This window comes from Nuphar pumila, chromosome 14 (assembly GCF_984573655.1).
Source record: "Nuphar pumila chromosome 14, dmNupPumi1.hap1.1, whole genome shotgun sequence".
NCBI classification, from domain to species: domain Eukaryota; kingdom Viridiplantae; phylum Streptophyta; class Magnoliopsida; order Nymphaeales; family Nymphaeaceae; genus Nuphar; species Nuphar pumila.
Window position 1 is genome coordinate 1,176,782 of NC_143262.1, and position 18,574 is coordinate 1,195,355.

Here is an 18,574-nt window from a genome sequence, read left to right on the forward strand (position 1 = left end):
GCGACAGTATCATATGAAAAGTTCTTAAAGCTCGATCCTCCAACCTTCGCAGGCAAGCCTGACCCCGATGCAGCCGAGAATTGGATATTGGAAGTAGAGTGGGTTTTCCAAGTTTTGGTAGTCCCAGAAGACAAGAAGACTCTTTATGGTACTTTTAGACTTTTGGGTGCCGCCCGCCATTGGTGGGACACGACTCGGAACATACAATTCCTGACAGACTCGTTTATTCCTTGGGAGGCTTTCAAGAAGGCTTTCTTGGAGAACTATTTTCCTCCTCATGCGAGGGAGAGGAAAAAGGTGGAGTTCTTGGAACTTTGCCAAGGCTCGTCAAGTCTGGTAGACTACATCTCCAGGTTCCAGGAGTTGGAGCGTCATTGCCCCAACTTATTCGCTGATGATCGGGAGCGGGCGGGTAAATTCATCCGCGGATTAAAAGAAGGACTCCGACCAAGGGTCCTAAACAGCAAGCCATCAACTCTCTCCGCAGCTGTTGCTGCAGCCACTCTCCTGACTGAGGATTGGGAACGCTCCAAGAGCACCCAAAGCAAGAAGCCACCCGTTGCGGGTAACGATCAAAAGAGATATCCCTCTGGCGGTCAAACCAAGCGACCACCCTTTTTCATAAACAAGGAAGGTGGAAGAAAGCCATATCCTCCTTCTAAACGTCAGCGTCCTCAGGGCAACCCTCCCGCCCGGCAGCAGGCGGGCGATGTCTGCCCCAAATGCGGACGACCTCACCCTGGGCAAGCATGCCCTCTTCTTACAGGCGGATGCCTGTACTGTGGCAAGATGGGCCACTTTGCACGCGAGTGCCGCAAGAAGGCGGCTGACGACCTCAGATGGAATGATGGAGCACCTCTGCTCCCCCGACCACCGCCGCAACAACAACAACAGCAACATTCTTATCAGGTGCAACAACCACAGTCCAGCGGCCAGAAGAAAGCACCGGGGCGCGTTTACACTGCCTCGGTCGAACAGCTGACCAAGGGCGAGCTTGTGCAAGGTACCATCTTGATTGCTAACCAAGCATCTTTCGTACTCTTTGATTGCGGTGCCACTCATTCTTATATTTCTGTAAAATTTGTTGAACTCTTGCACGTACCTGTAAGTTCGTTAGATAATGCTCTCAACGTCTATAACCCGATTGGGAAGAGCACTATTTGTGCGACCTACGTGCCAGCTTTGGACGTAGTCTTGGCAGATCGACATTATCCGGCCTGCACTATCCTTCTAGATATGACCGAATTTGACGTCATCCTAGGCATGGATTGGATGCACAAGTACCATGCCAAGATCTTTTGCCATGAAAGCAAAATTGGGTTATCTCCACCAGGGATGCCTAAGATGGAATTGAAGTTCGTAAAGGCGGTCCGTGCAAGCAAGATGATTTCTTCGCTAAAGGCACAACATTACCTGAGAAGGGGATGCACTGCCTTTTTAGTCAGTGTCGTCCAGTCCGAGCCGACGCAAGTTTCTATAAGAGATCTGGAGGTGGTTCGGGATTTTCCAGACGTCTTCCCAGAGGAGCTGTCAGGACTTCCCCCACCACGAGAGATTGAATTCAACATCGATTTGCTACCAGGTACTGCGCCAATTTCTAAAGCTCCATACCGTATGGCGCCAGCCGAGCTCGAGGAACTCAAGAAGCAGCTACAGGAATTGATGGATCTAGGATTCATTCGCCCCAGTGTCTCGCCCTGGGGAGCTCCTGTTTTATTCGTTAAAAAGAAAGATGGATCATTGCGGTTGTGCATCGACTATTGAATGCTCAACCAGGCCACGATAAAGAATAAGTATCTGTTACCGTGTATCGAAGACCTGTTCGATCAACTGCGGAATGCCAAGATTTTCTCAAAGATCGACCTTAGGTCAGGATACCATCAACTCAGAATTAAGGGAGATGACATCTCCAAGACGGCTTTTCGAACCAGGTATGGGCATTTCGAGTTTACTGTCATGCCTTTCGGACTCACCAACGCTCCTGCAACCTTCATGGACCTCATGAACCGTGTGTTTAAACCCTTTTTAGACACCTTCGTCATCGTGTTCATTGATGACATCCTGGTGTACTCAGAGACCTGGGATCAACATCGCGAACACCTGATCATCATTTTGGAAACCTTGCGGAAGGAGCGTTTGTTTGCTAAATTCTCTAAAAGTGAGTTTTGGCTTAAGGAGGTTATGTTTTTAGGACATGTTATATCCGAGAAAGGCATATCCGTAGATCCTGCAAAGGTGGAGGCCGTACTAAGCTGGCAGCAACCGAGGAATGTTCGTGACATCAGAAGTTTCCTTGGATTAGCTGGATATTATCGAAGATTTATCCAAGACTTTTCCAAAACCTCTCTGCCTATGACAAAGCTGCTAAAGAAAGAGGCTAAATTCGTGTGGGACGATTCGTGCGAAAACAGTTTTCAGTTACTGAAGGAACGACTTACTACCGCTCCTATCTTGGCCTTGCCTTCAGGACAAGGCGGCTTCGTTATTTTTACCGACGCTTCCGGGACAGGCTTGGGTTGCGTCCTAATGCAGAATGGTAAGGTAATCGCCTACGCATCGCGTCAACTTAAGATTCATGAGAAGAATTATCCGACTCATGACTTGGAATTAGCGACAGTGGTTTTCGCATTAAAGATTTGGCGACACTATTTGTACGGGGAACAATTCGAGGCTTTTACGGATCATAAGAGCCTCAAGTACTTGTTTTCACAGAAGGAGCTTAATATGAGGCAACGACGGTGGTTAGAATTTCTCAAGGATTACGATTTCACCCTTTCCTACCATCCAGGAAAGGCAAACGTGGTAGCTGATGCTCTCAGCCGTAAGGCTTCTAGCATTTCCGTCAACCTATTATACGTTGGTTGGAAGTTGATTGAGGATTTGGTTTCCTGGAAACCGTTTGCAGTCTCATCAAATTCTATCAGTCTTTCTTATCTGATAGCTCAACCTGAGCTGTTAGCCAAGATCCTTGCTGGGCAAAAGACTGATGCGCAGTACGAGAAGTTGAAGGCTCGTACACAACAGTCCGATACTCCTTTCCGACTTAAGGACGATGGAAGCATTTGGCTCAAAAATCGTCTTTGGGTCCCAAATGATCCCGTTTTAAGAGACGAAATTCTCGTAGAGGCCCATAAATCCAAATATACGATTCACCCGGGAGGCACGAAGATGTTCAAATACTTGCAGCGCAGATATTGGTGGAGCGGAATGAAGCGAGACGTGGCCGAATACATCTCTAAGTGTTTGACTTGCCAGCAGATTAAGATCGAACATCAACGACCTGGCGGAGTGATGCAACAAATGGAGATCCCACAATGGAAGTGGGAAGACATCACTATGGACTTTATCGTCGGTTTGCCAAGGACACGAAAAAAGAACGATGCGATTTGGGTGATCGTTGATCGACTCACCAAATCGGCTCATTTCCTTCCTATCCGTATTAGTCAGTCCTTAGACAGTTTGGCGGATCTCTACATTCGTGAGATTGTGAGGTTGCACGGTGTTCCGGTATCTATCATCTCCGATCGTGATCCGAGGTTTACCTCGAGGTTTTGGGGACAACTTCAAATCGCGTTGGGTACGAATTTAAAGTTCAGTACCGCTTTTCACCCTCAGACTGACGGACAGTCTGAACGCACAATTCAGACTTTGGAGGACATGCTGCGTGCGTGCATGATGGACTGGAAGGGAGAATGGGATTCTCATACCAGTCTGGCCGAATTCGCGTACAACAACAGTTACCACGCTAGCATCGGGATGGCCCCTTACGAGGCCTTGTATGGAAAGCCTTGTCGTTCGCCTCTCTACTGGGACGAGGTTGGCGAGCGAAGGATGGAATCTCCTGTAGTGCTACAACACTACACTCAGCAGGTGCAGATGATACGAGAGCGACTCCGTACTGCACAGAGTCGGCAGAAAAGTTACGCGGATCGTCGTCGTCGAGAGCTCACCTTCTCGATAGGAGATATGGTTTTTGTTAAGGTATCTCCCACAAAGAGCGTTTTTCGTTTTGGGAAAAAGGGAAAGCTAAGCCCTAGATTTGTCGGACCGTTCGAGATCCTGGAACGAATTGGTGAAGCAGCTTATCATGTGACTTTACCTCCTCAGTACGCTCAGATCCATAACGTTTTTCACATATCCATGCTTCGGAAATACGTTCACGACCCATCACACATCATCCATTATGATGATGTAGACATTCAGAAGGATTTGTCTTTTGAGGAAAGACCAGTCGAGATCGTTGATCATCGAGATCAAGTGCTTCGATCTAAGACAATATCTCTTGTAAAGGTCCGTTGGAAGCACCATGGAATAGAGGAATGTACTTGGGAGCCTGACTCTGCTATTAGGGAGAAATACCCTGACTTGTACCTTGATCGTTAAGTTCAATTTAATTTCGAGGACGAAATTATTTTAAGGAGGGTTGGATGTAAAAACCAGTTAAAAAAAATTTAAAAAAAGATTGGACCCGGGTCGGGTCCGGACCCGACCCGGATCCAACCTGTGCCAGCCCCTCGAAAACCCTTTTCGAGGGGACTGGCAGCCCACGGCAGGGGGCCTCTCCGGCGACACAGGGGGCGGGCCCTGTGTGCGCCCCCTCCCTATTTAAAAGACGAGAGGGGAGAGGGGAGGGCCTACGAGCCTCCCCCGACCCCCCCCCCCCCCCGACTCTCTCTCATCTCTCGTCTCTCTCCCCTCTGCTCTCTCTTACCCCGTTCTCTTTCATAACGGTAGGGGCCGATGACCCCTGCATTGAGTTGCGGAAAAACCGAGCTTTCTCCCTACCTATATTCATTTTATACATGCTAAACTACGCACTTTTGCAGTGTTACGCAACGGAGCCCGTTCGCGCCCCGCGAACTAAACCGACGATCACTTACGTTCGTAGACGGCTTCATTCTCGCAATACTCTAAGGTAGGAGAAGTTGCACAAGGACTTAAATAATTAAATCAAGCTTAAATAATTGATAATCGAAGGGACTTAATGATATATTTATATACTTATATGTATATAAGTACACTTTTAAATCAAGGACGCGGTTTCGCGATCCTTGTCCTTTGCTTTCGCATTTCAGTTTGTCGTCGCGCTTTGCGCTCAAGCTTTTACTTTCGTATTTACTGTTTATTGTCTTTTAATTCAAGGACGCGGTTTCGCGGTCCTTGTCCTTTGCTTACGCACTTTCTGTTTCTGTTGCCGTCGCGCTTTGCGCCCAGGCTTTTGCTTTCATAGTTACTACTTACTGTCTTTTAATTCAAGGACGCGGTTTCGCGATCCTTGTCTCTTGCTTTCGCAGTTCCTGTTTGCCGTCGCGCTTTGCGCCCAGGCACTTCCTTTTCGCATTATTATATTTTGTTTCTTTTCCTTGCTATAGACTCAGAGTATTCGAGAGGAATACCTATTCCTCTTTCCACCCGATACGTTTTGGGAAAACCCTTGATCTGGAGCAAGACCAAGTTGTTGGGTGATAGGTTCCTTTGTGAAACCCATTTACCAAAACCAGTGTCGTGACTTACATAGCACCCAGACACTGCATCATCGGATGTCAGATTCGAGAAAATCACATGCCTTATGTTGGCAAGATTGTGTGTCGTTTCGAAAGATTTGATATGTTAAAATAGTTTTTAAAAAAAAACATTATATCTTTGCGAAACACACTCTCGAGGCTTCTATTAAGGACCTGTATCCCTTTTCTCGTAAGTGTACTTCTTAAACATGCGAGACATGTTAGTACTACGACGATTGGATGAGAGAGTCTTATGACCTCGATTAATGCTTAGTGCAGGTTGTTGAAAACACATATAAGAGTGGGATCGCCTTCATAGGCAAGATGCTCGTTTCGGTCTAATGGACCAGAGCATGAAGAATGAGGCAACGGCTAAGAAACCCCGTCGCGCTTACTTCAACCTTGCTTCGTCAAGAAAGAGGACGAAGGGTACCAACTCCGATTGACAGTCCATTTATGGCTTTCAAAAAAGGGCAAAAGACCCGTTTTTCCCCAGTCATCGGAGGTTAGGGGGAGGGATAGGGGCTACATAAGTTAGCCTAACACTTCTGCAGAAGTTAGATGCATCCCTATCAGGCCTTGGGGACTTACTCTCTCGACCATCGGTCGTCTCTATAGGAATAGGATTCAGTCAGACAACCGAGGTATATTAAAATACTTAACATAATGAACACTCGGCTTGGACTCGACTGTTTCGACTCACGTGCCATGTATGTACCCGCATGGTCGGTTATCAAGTAATAACTAAATTGAGCATGCACACCCTTTTCAGTTTGTTGTACTTAGCTTATTCCTCCAGTCTATCTGCTTAGTTCGCTCGTTACTACCTGCTGTATAAATTATCTATGCCTAATTTAGTTCTTTCTGTCTTTGTACTCTCCTGCTAGTTTTTCACAAAACTAACCCATCTCATGGGTACAGGTGACGATTAGGTGCATCAGGCGATGGCGCGACTGCGAGATGATTTAAGGATCCACTGTTTCTGCTCGTAGTGCTTCTCCTGGACATTTTTGGTTTTTGATACGGTTTTCCCTTGAGGAAACCCAAATTTTGTACAAACTTGATACTCTCTTTAAATAGAAGGAATGATTTCCTAAGTATTATTGCAGATCGTCCATGGTAAATCTTTGTTTTCTCGCTAACGTGCCCAAGGTTGTCAAACCTGCCTTTTTTTTCTTTTAAAAGAAATCGTTTCCGCTGATTTAGAAATAAACTCTGTAAAGAAAAGGAATTTTCCAACTATTTCAAGGAATTTATAAGGTTCGAAATTTTGGGGCGTTACATTAATAATCAGTTAGTTAATCGTAGAATTACTTAGTTATTTGTCATTAGATTGCTTTCATGTTTTAGCATTGAATTAGCATAAACTTTGTTTAGTATAGTTTTTACTTTTCTCTCTTGTACTGCTCGTGTTCTTTTGATTTGTGCAGGATAGCACAGGAGTGGAGCTGAAGCGATTACCTGACACGAGGAAGCGAAGAGTAGAAGCTTCTTTTTACTTTTCAGTTTAGAATTAGGAATTTAATTGGGTTTGTAAATATTGCACTTTACGCCCTCTGCGAAGGGTATTCATTTGTTGTAATAGATAGTTGTTTTTACTTTACTCGAACATTTTACATTTTAATAATACGGCAATAAATAATAGTTTAGATTTGTGTGTTTGAATACGAAATATTCTTGTTCTCTGAGTTCGACCCGGTCTCATCCACTAGTGAGAACCGGTTTTTATTATTTGATGTCTGGTTTTCACATGCTTTACATATAAAAATCTTTTCAAAATTACAACGATTTAAAAGAAGACATCAGTAGGCCTGTGACAGCCAGCATAAAAACTTAGTCATACCCTATGAATATGAACCAATATGAAAATTTCGTTGGGTCGTTCCCTACTGAGCGATGCGCTATACTCTATAGGCCCGGAGGCAGTGATAAATGGGCAAGGGTTGCTAGGTCGTCGCCCGGAAGCGACGCGTCACACCGGCGCCCGGGTGTGGTGTCAAATAGGCAAGGGTTCCCTCACTTTGTTGGACGGGTGGGGGTAAAGAAGTTAGTCCAAGACCATAAAATTAGGTTAGCCACTTGGAACATAGGATCTTTAACTGGTAAGTTGGTAGAGTTAGTAGATGTTATGTGTAGGAGAAAGATTGATATTTTATGTCTACAAGAGACCAAATGGGTAGGTGAGAAAGCAAAAGTGATAGAACCTTGGGGATATAAGATTTGGTATACAGGAATAAATAGGAATAGGAATGGAGTAGGGATTGTTATGAGTCGTGAGTTTATAGATAATGTACTTGAGGTCCGTAGGAAGAGTGATAGGATTTTACTTATTAAATTAGTATTAGGTACGAATATTATTAATATTATTAGTGTTTATGCACCTCAAGTAGGTTTAGATGATTCCATTAAGCGTCAATTTTGGAAAGATTTAGATGGAGTAGTACAAGGGATATCTTATGGAGAAAGGTTTTTCATCGATGGTGACCCTAATGGGCATGTAGGCATTAGTAAAGATGGATTTGAGAGTATCCATGGAGGCTATGGTATAGGAGAAAGAAACGAAAGTGGAGAAAGGATTTTAGATTTTGGTTTGTCCTATGATATGATCTTAGCAAACACTTGGTTTTGGAAGAGGGAGTCTCACCTAGTAACATTTAAAAGTGGGGTTAATACAAGTCAAATAGATTTTTTCCTACTTAGAAAGAGAAATAGGGGTTGTTGCATTGATTGTAAGGTTATATCGGGAGAAAGTGTAGCTACACAACATAGAGTCTTAATTTTAGATCTTAGAATTAGACAATGTCGCAAAAGGGATAAACATAGGATAGATCCTAGAATTAAGTGGTGGGCACTGAAAGGAGCTAAACAAGGAATGTTTGTAGAGCGGGTAGTTAAGGAAGTTGATTGGTGTCTCTAGGAGGATTCAGAATCTATGTGGAATAAGATAGCGGGTGACATGAGAAAGGTGGCTAAGGAGGTATTGGGTGAGTCTAAAGGCGGTGTACCACTAGGTAAGGATACATCGTGGTAGAACGAGAATGTCAAATTAACTATTAAGGTTAAAAGAGAGTGTTATAGAAATCTAAGTAAAAGTCGTGATAATGAGAATTTGGAGAAGTATATGATAGCAAAGAAGGAAGCTAAAAAAGTAGTTCGGAACGCGAGGGATAAGGTATATAAGGAGGTTTATGACAAGTTGGACACCAAAGAGGGCGAGAAGGATATTTATAGGCTTGCAAAGATGAGAGATAGGAAATCGAGGGATCCGGGTATGGTTAGATGTATCAAAGATGAAACGCAAAGGGCTTTAGTCAAAGATGAGGAAATTAAGGAGAGATGGAAAGATTATTTTGATAAACTATTTAATGAAAGTCATGCTCAGGATCTTGGAGACTTTTTCATTCCTTTTCATGAGATGAATCGTGACTTCATGCGCAAGATTCAAAAGAAAGAAATTGCAAAGACTTTGAAGAAAATGAAATCAAGAAGGGCAGTTGGCCCAGATGGTATACCTATCGAGGCTTGGAAATGCTTGGGAGAGAAAGATTTAGAATGGTTGACAAATCTTTTTAACAAGATTTAGGGGACAAATAAGATGCCTAATGAGTGGAGGAAGAGTACTTTGGTGCCTCTATATAAGAATAAGGGTGATACAAGATTGCACAAACTATCGTGGTATAAAACTCATGAGTCATACTATGAAACTTTAGGAGAGGGTGATTAAGTCTAGGTTGAGGAAGGTTGTCATGATATCGGAGAATCAATTTGGTTTTATGCCTAGAAGATCAACTATGGAAGCTATACATCTTCTTAGACAACTTATTGAGAGAAATAGAGAGAGGAACAAAGATTTGCATATGGTTTTTATTGATTTGGAGAAGGCTTATGATAGAGTACCTAGGGACGTTCTCTGGTGGACAATGATGAAGAAAGGTGTTTCTCTCAAGTACATTAGTATAATTAAAGATATGTATGAAGGAGTAGTAACCAATGTCCGCACTTATTGAGGGGTGACAACCAATTTTCCTATAACAGTTGGGTTACTCAAGGATCTGCTTTAAGCCCTTTCTTATTTGCTATAGTGATGGATGAGCTTACGAGATCAATTCAAGAAAATGTCTTGTGGTGTATGTTGTTTGCTGAAGCAATTGTTTTGATTGATAAGTCTAGAGCTGGGGTTAATGCTAAGTTAGAATTATGGAGACAGACATTGGAAGCAAGAGGTTTTAAGTTGAATAAGAGTAAGACGGAATACATGGAATGTCGATTTAGTAAGCAACGAAGTAGTGATGGGAGTGTAGTGAAGCTTGGTGAGCAAGAAATACCGGTGGATGATTCTTTCAAATATTTGGGATCTATCATTCAAAAGTATGGACAAATTGATGGAGATGTAAATCATAGGATAAAGGTTGGATGAATGAAATGGAAGAGTGCAACTGGAGTGTTGTGCGATCGTAGAATGCCATTGCGGTTGAAGGGAAAGTTTTATAGGACGACTATTAGACCCGCTTTACTATATAGTACGGAATGTTGGGCTGCCAAGAGACATCATATTCAAAAAATGAGTGTAGCTGAGATGCGTATGCTGAGATGGATGTGTGGAAATACAATAAAAGATAAGATTCAGAACGAGGAGATACGTAAGAAGGTAGGTGTTGCACCCATTGAAAATAAGATAAGAGAGAATCGTTTACGGTGGTTTGGACATATTCGTCGAAGGCCTAATGATGCTCCAGTTAGAAGGATGGAGAAATGGGAAAATATATTAGTTAAAAGAGGTCGGGGTAGGCCTAGGAAGACATGGATGGAGGTGATAGGAAAGGATATGAATGCTTTGAACCTCACCGAGGACATGGCATTGGATAGAAATGAATGGAGGAGAAGGATTCATGTGGAAGACCCAGAATGATTTTCTTTGTTGGTTCATATCGCCGACCCCAATTGTTTTGGGATGAAGGCGTAGTTGTTGTTGTTGTTGTTGTTGTTGTTGTTGTTGTTGTTACGTCTAATGTAAACTTGTAAATCATGGCAAGGTTCATTAGATATAGCATCACTATATATGGTCTCAACAAAATTAGGCAAAGAATCATTATTAGGAAACAGGTCATCATTAGGCAAAGAACCATCATTAGGTGTAACATTACACCCAACAACAATATCACAAATATCATCCATATCACATGATTAAGGCAACAAATCAAATAGGAAAGAATACTCATAATCTTTCTTAGACTCACTTTTATCAAATTCATTTTCTTGTTCAAGAAAAGACACATTCTTAGATATATACAATTTGTCATTCTTAATGTCATAACATCTATATCCCTTTTGACTTTTACCATATCTCAAAAAGACACAAGGAATAGCTTTTGGAGAAATTTTGTCAATTGCATCAACCTAAACATAGCATTTACAACAAAAAGTTCTTAACCTTTTGTAATCGGAAGTTATTTTAAAAAGCTTTTCAATAGGAGATAAATTATTCAAAGATGATGAAGGCATTCTATTAATCAAATAAACCACCACAAGTGTGACTTCAGCCCAAAATCTTCTTGAAACATTTTTTTAGACAAGTAATGTACATCTAATTTCAATAATGTGACAGTGTTTCCTTTCAGCTAATCTATTTCGTTGAGGTGTTTTAGGACATGATCTTTGATGAAAGATATCGTTTTGTTCGAAATAATTTTTAAACTCATTTGATAAATATTCACCTCCCAAATCAGAACGAAAAATTCTTATACTAGTTTTAAATTGATTTTTGACAAGAGTATGAAATTTTTGAAAACATATAAAAACCTCGGATTTGAATCTAAAAAAGTATATCCACGTATGTCAAATAAAATCATTAACATATATTACATAATAAGAAAATCTACCTTTTGATAACACGGGATTCGGTCCGCATACATTTGAATGCACTAATTCAAATGGTTCTTTGGGTACAAAGTTCCTAGATTGAAAAGTTAACATTTTTCATTTTTTCAAGAATGCATTCTTTACACTAAATCTCTTTGATTACAAGTCTTTTCAAGAAAGGAAAAGAGAGACAATTTAGAAGCACTTCGATGGCCTAATCTCCTATGCCATAGTTCAATATCATTTTTCTCAACATGGTTACAAAAAATCTTTGTTAGAAAAGTCAATGAATACATGAAATAGAAATCTCTACTCCTATGGCCTCGCCCAATCAACTTCTCTGACAAGAGATCATGCACCTGACAACCATTAGATGAGGAGATATCACATCGATGATCCAAAATTTGAGAAACGAAAAATAAATTTAAATTGAATTTTGGTACCATTCTGACATTAGGAATACAAAAATTTTGGGAATTTTGTAAGATTTTCTTAAATCACCTAGACCCTTAATTTTAAGAGAAGTAACATCTGTGATAGAGATAAAAGAATCAAGAGAATTAATGCCAACATTCAGATAAAAGAAACTCATTAGGATTCATATCTATTTATGAGCTATGACATAATCTTCGAATGACCTATTCTTTACTTTGTCTATTTCTTCTCATATTCGGCAACAACTTTGTTCATTTTCTCTCCTTGAAGAGACACCTCCTTCCTATTGTTACTCTTGGTGAAGGCTAATTTGGGCTCCCTTTTGGTGTCATTAACTAGTCCCCACAAATCATTTTCTCATATTTGATGTTTTACAATCGATGCCCACATAACATAATTGGCATCGTTGAACTTGATGGGAATCACAAAGATTGTCTCTATCTTCCATGATAACAAAGAGAGAGGCAAGAAGAATGATATGAAGAGGAAGAAAAGGGATGGAGTAATACGAACACTCGAACCTCGAGCAATTGGATCACGAACCCACTCTTGATGGAAGCCACAAACTCTTGATCGTTCACAAGCAATCACCCCCCAAGTAAAGAACCCAATGGCTCTAATACCATGCAATAAAGTGGTATCCAAGATGGCAATAGTCACAATGTCACGAGGACAAGAACACACCAAGCACTCAAGTGCAACAATCACACTCGCAAAGCCACTAAGGGCATACACAAATCACATAAAAAATATTAATTTTATTAAGGCCAAATATGCATAAAAGTGCATACATATGTGGCACAAGCCACTGTTAAGATATGTAAGATATGCATATACATATGTGTATGTATATGTATGTTAAGATACAGAATTACATATACATATATGTATATGTATATTTAAAGTGTTGTAAACCGAAATACCCATCAAGGGTATTTCGGCACTTTCACTATAATAGGCATCGGTCCAATAGGGGCTGACAGTCCTTATTTCTTTTTTCTGTTTATTTCTTTTTATTTTCAGCTTTTGCAGCTTTTTCAATTTCTGTAACATTGGGAGCAACTCCAAGTGACCGTTGGAGCTGCTCCCAACGGTCATAATTCTGACCGTTGGGAGCAGCCCAACAGTCACCTTGGACTGCCCCCAATGGTGCTTTGCTCTATAAATTGGCCTAAAAGGCCTTGTAATCTCTAACACTCTTATGAGTGAATTTATACAATATCAATTATTGTAAGACCCTTGTGTGGGTATTTTGGTGATTCAATCAAGCATTCAACTTGATTGGAAGTTTGTTATTACATGTTCTTGCATGTGTATCGGATTCCATCCATTTCATTACAACCACTAGTTAGTCAAACTAGTTGTTGGAGAGCTAGCTAGCCGTAAGAGTGATCCAATGGCCTAGAGTGCATATAACACATCACACAAGAGCCTATTCTATCCCATGACCATGACATAGCATAGCATATGACATAACACACTAAGTGACCATGACCATGACATAGCTAACAAGCCATTCTTTTATACTTACCTATGCATTTTAAAGAGCCTGGTCAACCTTTGCCCTAAGGGGGCATTTGATTCTCGGACAACGCTAGAAAAAGGATACCATGTTCTGTCCAGTATTGTTCTAACCTTGTCCAGTACAGTTACAAGGTGTCCTTGTCTAGCGTTTGCATTGACCACGTTAGAACACTATTGTTTGTGTCCTGTGTTTGATTCATCATCATAGACAACTTGGACACAAATATTTAAAATTTGTATATTTTGATAAGAAAAAGAATTTCATATTCTAAGCATTAAAAAAATCATATTCTAAGCATAAAAAATAAATAAATTCACATTCTAAGCATAAAACAAAAGAAATTCGGATTTAGCATGCATTCACTCACTAAATTGTAAAAATTAGAGAATCAAATACAAAACACCTAAAATCTAAGCATACTTGAAAAAAATCAGATTTAGCATAAATTCACTCAATAAATTGCAAAAATAGTGATTAAAATGAGAAACCCCTAAAATCTAAGCATAAATAAAAAAAAGATCAAATTTAGCATAAATTCACTCAATAAATTGCGAAAATAGTGATTAAAATGCAAAACCCCTAAAATCTAAGCATACCAAAAAAAATGGATTTAACATACATTCACTCAATAAATTGCAAAATTAGTTATTAAAACACATAACCCCTAAAATTTAGGCATACCCGAAAAAATTGGATTTAGCATGCATTCACTCAATAAATTGCAAAAATAGTGATTAAATTGCAAAAGCCCTAGCATACCTGAAAAAATCGGATTTAGCATGCATTTACTCAATAAATTGCAAAAATAGTTATTAAAATGCAAAACCCTTAAAATCTAAGCATACCTAAAAAAATTGAATTTAACATGCATTCACTTAATAAATTGCAAAAATATGGATTAAAATGCAAAACCCCTAAAATCTATGCATAAAAAAAATGACTTATCAAACCCTAACCCTAAATCTAATTTTAGGGGTTTTGCAAACCCTAACCCCAACTCTAACTGTGAGAGAGCGCCATCCCTGCAATCAAATACCCCTTAAAAGTTTCCTTCTATATCCAGTTTTCTACGAAGCTAGTGCATTCTTTGTATGATTTGGTTACTTCTGTGGTTTTACTAAGGGTGTGTTTCAGTGCTTGTCCAAGGACAGATAGAATATGTGTCCAGGACACACTGTCCAATCCATACTGGACACTTCTTTTCCCTTGTTTTTTAAATTTCAAAAAAGTAGCCCATCCCCACCTATCCAGAGGGGAGGGGTGTTACGGAAAAATCCCGTCCATGGCGGAACACCATGGATGTGCGTCCACTATTTGACAGGGACAGCAGCTTGCACTGGACACTTTTTTTCCCTTATTTTTTAAGTTTCAAAAAAGTGGCCCATCCCCACCGATACAGAGGGGAGGGGGTGTTACGAAAAAATCCCGTCCATGGTGGAACACCATGGATGTGCGTCCACTATTTGACAGGGACAGCAGCGTGCACATCCATGGCATCCTGCAGGACGCTGTTTCAAATGCTCCCTAAAGGCCACCAAAAGGTCAGATTAGGATGTCCCCATTTGACCTGGATTGGATCTTGTTAGATACAAAACTACAAACCGAGATTCGGCTAAGAAAATTGTGGGTTCAACTCATGCCATTCAAGACATGATTAGATAGTAGTCGGTCTTGCATCGATTTTATTAGATATTCAATTTGTACCATGGTTGTCGGACGGTTCCATCTATCTTGAGAAACTCACTATCTAGGAAACTGCCTTGAAATCTAGAGGCTAAGTAGTTCTGAAACTTGGTTTATTAATCATGAAAAAGCACACTTCCAAGGATATCAGATTTTCAACATGAGAATTGAACTTTCAATAAACAACAAAACATTTACAAAATGAATTGGGGTTGTTATATAACACCATGTTTGACATATTGTAATTAAATTGAAGAATAAAGTTCAAATGACAATACATTTTTATAATTTCATGAGATGCAAATAGTTTCATTTTATTATACTCAATGGTGTTTTAGGTTATTCATTTAAAAAAAAAAGTCAATAGTGACTCCTCATTTAACACTTCACATATTTATAAACCCCTCATTTCTCACTTCTGCTTCATTCATCGCTTCTCGCTTCTACTTCTCTCTTTGGCAACCTTGATTTGTAGCAACCATTTGTATACATGAATCTATGACATACTATTGCTAAGACACAAATCCTAACTTGGATGGTAAAAAGGTACAACACCACTTAGCTAACTGATATTTTCTGTGATGTGCTACTTTTGTTATGAAAAACGTACTTCAGTTGTGCTATATAACTTGGATTTGGTTGATTATATTCTTATCCAATCTAGATATGATCAAATGCTTTGGCTATCTGAGTGGAAGGAGTTATAGACCAGCCTCATGTGGACATGCATGAAAAGAATAGTGAACTTTTCATGAAGACACATGCCCTCATATGATTGTTTGATCACCCGGCCAATCAGATAGCCAGAGCACGTCTCCATCTCAATCCAATCATGAACCAAATCCCAACCGAAGATGAAGTTAGTCTCCTTGTATTAAGCTCACCCATGATTCAACCTGTAGCAGCCCGTAAGCCAGCTTTTCGCCAATATTCTGTCACAATCTTATAAGATGATTGATTGCCTAATTGCCAAGTTCTTCCATTAAAACTACAAGACAAGCTGATTCCAAAAGAAAGTTAAAATTTGAATAAAATTGAAGGTTTATTTCTCAAAAGGCGATCATTTGGACCTCCCAAGATGGTGCCAGGCTGCAGCTAAATCCCAAAGTTGATCAGAGATATAATCACAGCTTGATTTAGGAAAGAGCTGACCTGAATTGAGGCCAATATATAAGTTTGGCTATAATTTAATAAAATTAAGAAATGAAAGGGGAAAATTCTTAAAATACCATTTAGACAAAGGCTCTAGCAGGTCTAGAGACAATACCAAATCAAGAAAAAATGTACCAAGATGCATCAGCCAAGCCAGCAGCTGGTAAGTGATAGCAAAACCAACTGAGCAGCTCTTTGTTCAGAATTTAGAAAAGCATTGGTCAAGTTACCTGAGTACAGAGGTCCCAGATTTTTTTTCAACATATGGCATGCATCAAGCACAAAAACTTGCTTTACTGAATTTTCATGCAGAGGAAACATGTTATGATTTACGAACTAGTTATTTGCTTAGTTGAGCACTTGCCCAGATCAATGACTTGTCCAAATGATAAAATATTCTACATAATACTCTTGAAAAAAGTCTCTGTATTCGTTAACAAGATCAGAACCTACTGTGCCCCTACCCTATTGTATTTTGCGTCCATATGTACATTCAAAAGGAGCAGCTAGCCCATAAAATATAAGTTTGGCCAATCAAAAGTGCATTAGAAACAATATCATCAACTCAGGAACTTAAGAGACTTTACACATTAAAGGGATATTACCTGAAGACGAGCCACTTCTCCCAGTTGCATACCCATTACACCTTCAGCCCATTCTAGAAATAACATTAACAGTTAGGCTTACAGGAAACATTATATACGCCTAGGAATGAAATGACAAGAACCTTTCACATATTACTTCTAGAATCAATTACGACATACACCTTACCGTAAACGCAGATTATGTTTATTCAATTTGGACAAGAAGATTACATATAAACCAGCAAAAAATAAACAACCCCAAACCATTCAAAAGACAACAATTCATTCTCCTGTGGAGAAATAGGCTAAAAAACTTTATGGAGCGAAAATAAACAGATAAAACAGTCACCTTTTATGAGAGAGCCTTGGACAATCTTAAATGTGAAAAGACTCTGCTCATGGTCTTTTGTGCTGAAAGTTACAAAACCAAACTTTGAATGAATCAAATGCATAAGTGGGAATCAAGAAAGTTAATACAGCATACAGCTAACATCATTCAGCCATATGGAGGAGATTTGAACCCGAAAAAAAAAAGTGCAGCGCAATGATCACCTCCAGGATATCGGAGACAAATCACCATTTTTACCTGCACAAAATACACCATCGAGATGTTTGCCAGTAGCATTATGCATCGAAGCTGCTAGTTGCTAACAAAAACTAAAAAAACAAGGAAATTGTGTCGTCGAGATCGGTAACTGCTTCCTGGTTAGACATTTTAAGACAACTTTCATCTGATGATAATGACAACAACCACGAGCTATGGCTTCACTTTGCGCACTGATAGTAGCCGAGGGAAAACTAGTAAAAAAAAGTGAAGTTGCAACTCTCCAAAAAGAACAAAAAGTACCTGACGGACGTGGTACAAGATTGGTCCAAACGATTGGGCCATTGGAGCAAAAGTCAATAAGGTGTAAAAGTAGTAGAATGAGGTATTCTTTCCACACGGACGACGCCAATGAAAACCCCAGTTCCGGCAATCAAGCAAATCACAGCAATCGCCAACAAACAGGGTATAACAAACAGAAAACAGACAGAAAAAAGACGGAAAAGAAAAAAACGGAGGATAGGTAGGGAGGGGTGAGTGAGACCGTATCAGACTCCGGTGGAATGGACACTGACGCTTTGACCAGCAACGGGCTTGTGGCCGTTTCCCGCCCGCAACACTTCCTTCTTAATGCCCATCGCCTCCAAACACTAGCAACCCACTAAAGTGGCTTGATTGCGTTGCTTGCTATCATTTTGTAGTTTTGCGCTCTCTCTCTCTCTCTCTCTCTCTCTCTCTCTCTGTTGCAATGGGTCCGATCATCACCCAACAATCTACACAAACTAACCGATTACGCAATCGCCTGTTACCAAAGGTTTCAATTGATGGATTAATTAAATAATTATTTTTAATATAAAACAACAGCATGGTCACCAGCTTACTTTTATTTTATAAGCCAACGCTGTGCGACGGTTGCAAGCCTTTTATCGTTCTGTCCAGAACATAAAATGCTTTACAAACTCAGGATGCACTAAACTGCTCAGCCTGAGGGCTCAAAGTTGTGTACCAACTCTTTTTCATATACTGTAACTTTTATTGGCCATGTGTGCAATGGCTTAGCAGAAGCCGATAAAACACATTTTTAAATGCGCATTTTATGCAGAGTGCATAATCTGTCTCATACTAGGTATCACTTTCGATAAAAGCACAAACTTTGTCTTAGCCTTGCATGTCATAAAATGTATTGTAGTTTCATACGCACGACATAGCAAAACCTTGTTACTGAAGGAACAAAACCTTGTAACCCATGTTCGAAGATAAGTTGATTATTGAACACCATAGCGAAGAG

General features: G+C 40.2%; 1 long non-coding RNA gene across 2 annotated transcripts in view; it reads right to left on the minus strand.

Moving 5' to 3' along the window:
• Positions 1 to 17,999, minus strand: part of LOC149816016 (uncharacterized) — a 30,319-nt gene extending 12,320 nt beyond the window's left edge. The window contains exons 1-3 of one of the 2 annotated variants that reach the window (XR_016427565.1): positions 17,831 to 17,999; positions 17,092 to 17,153; positions 16,764 to 16,816 (exon numbers count right to left, since the gene is read on the minus strand). This is a non-coding gene — a long non-coding RNA (uncharacterized LOC149816016). Of the gene's footprint in view, positions 1 to 16,763; positions 16,817 to 17,091; positions 17,154 to 17,328; positions 17,512 to 17,830 lie in introns of those variants that run through there. The other variant, XR_016427566.1, reaches the window with a different exon arrangement.
• Between the last annotated feature and the right edge of the window lie 575 nt (positions 18,000 to 18,574).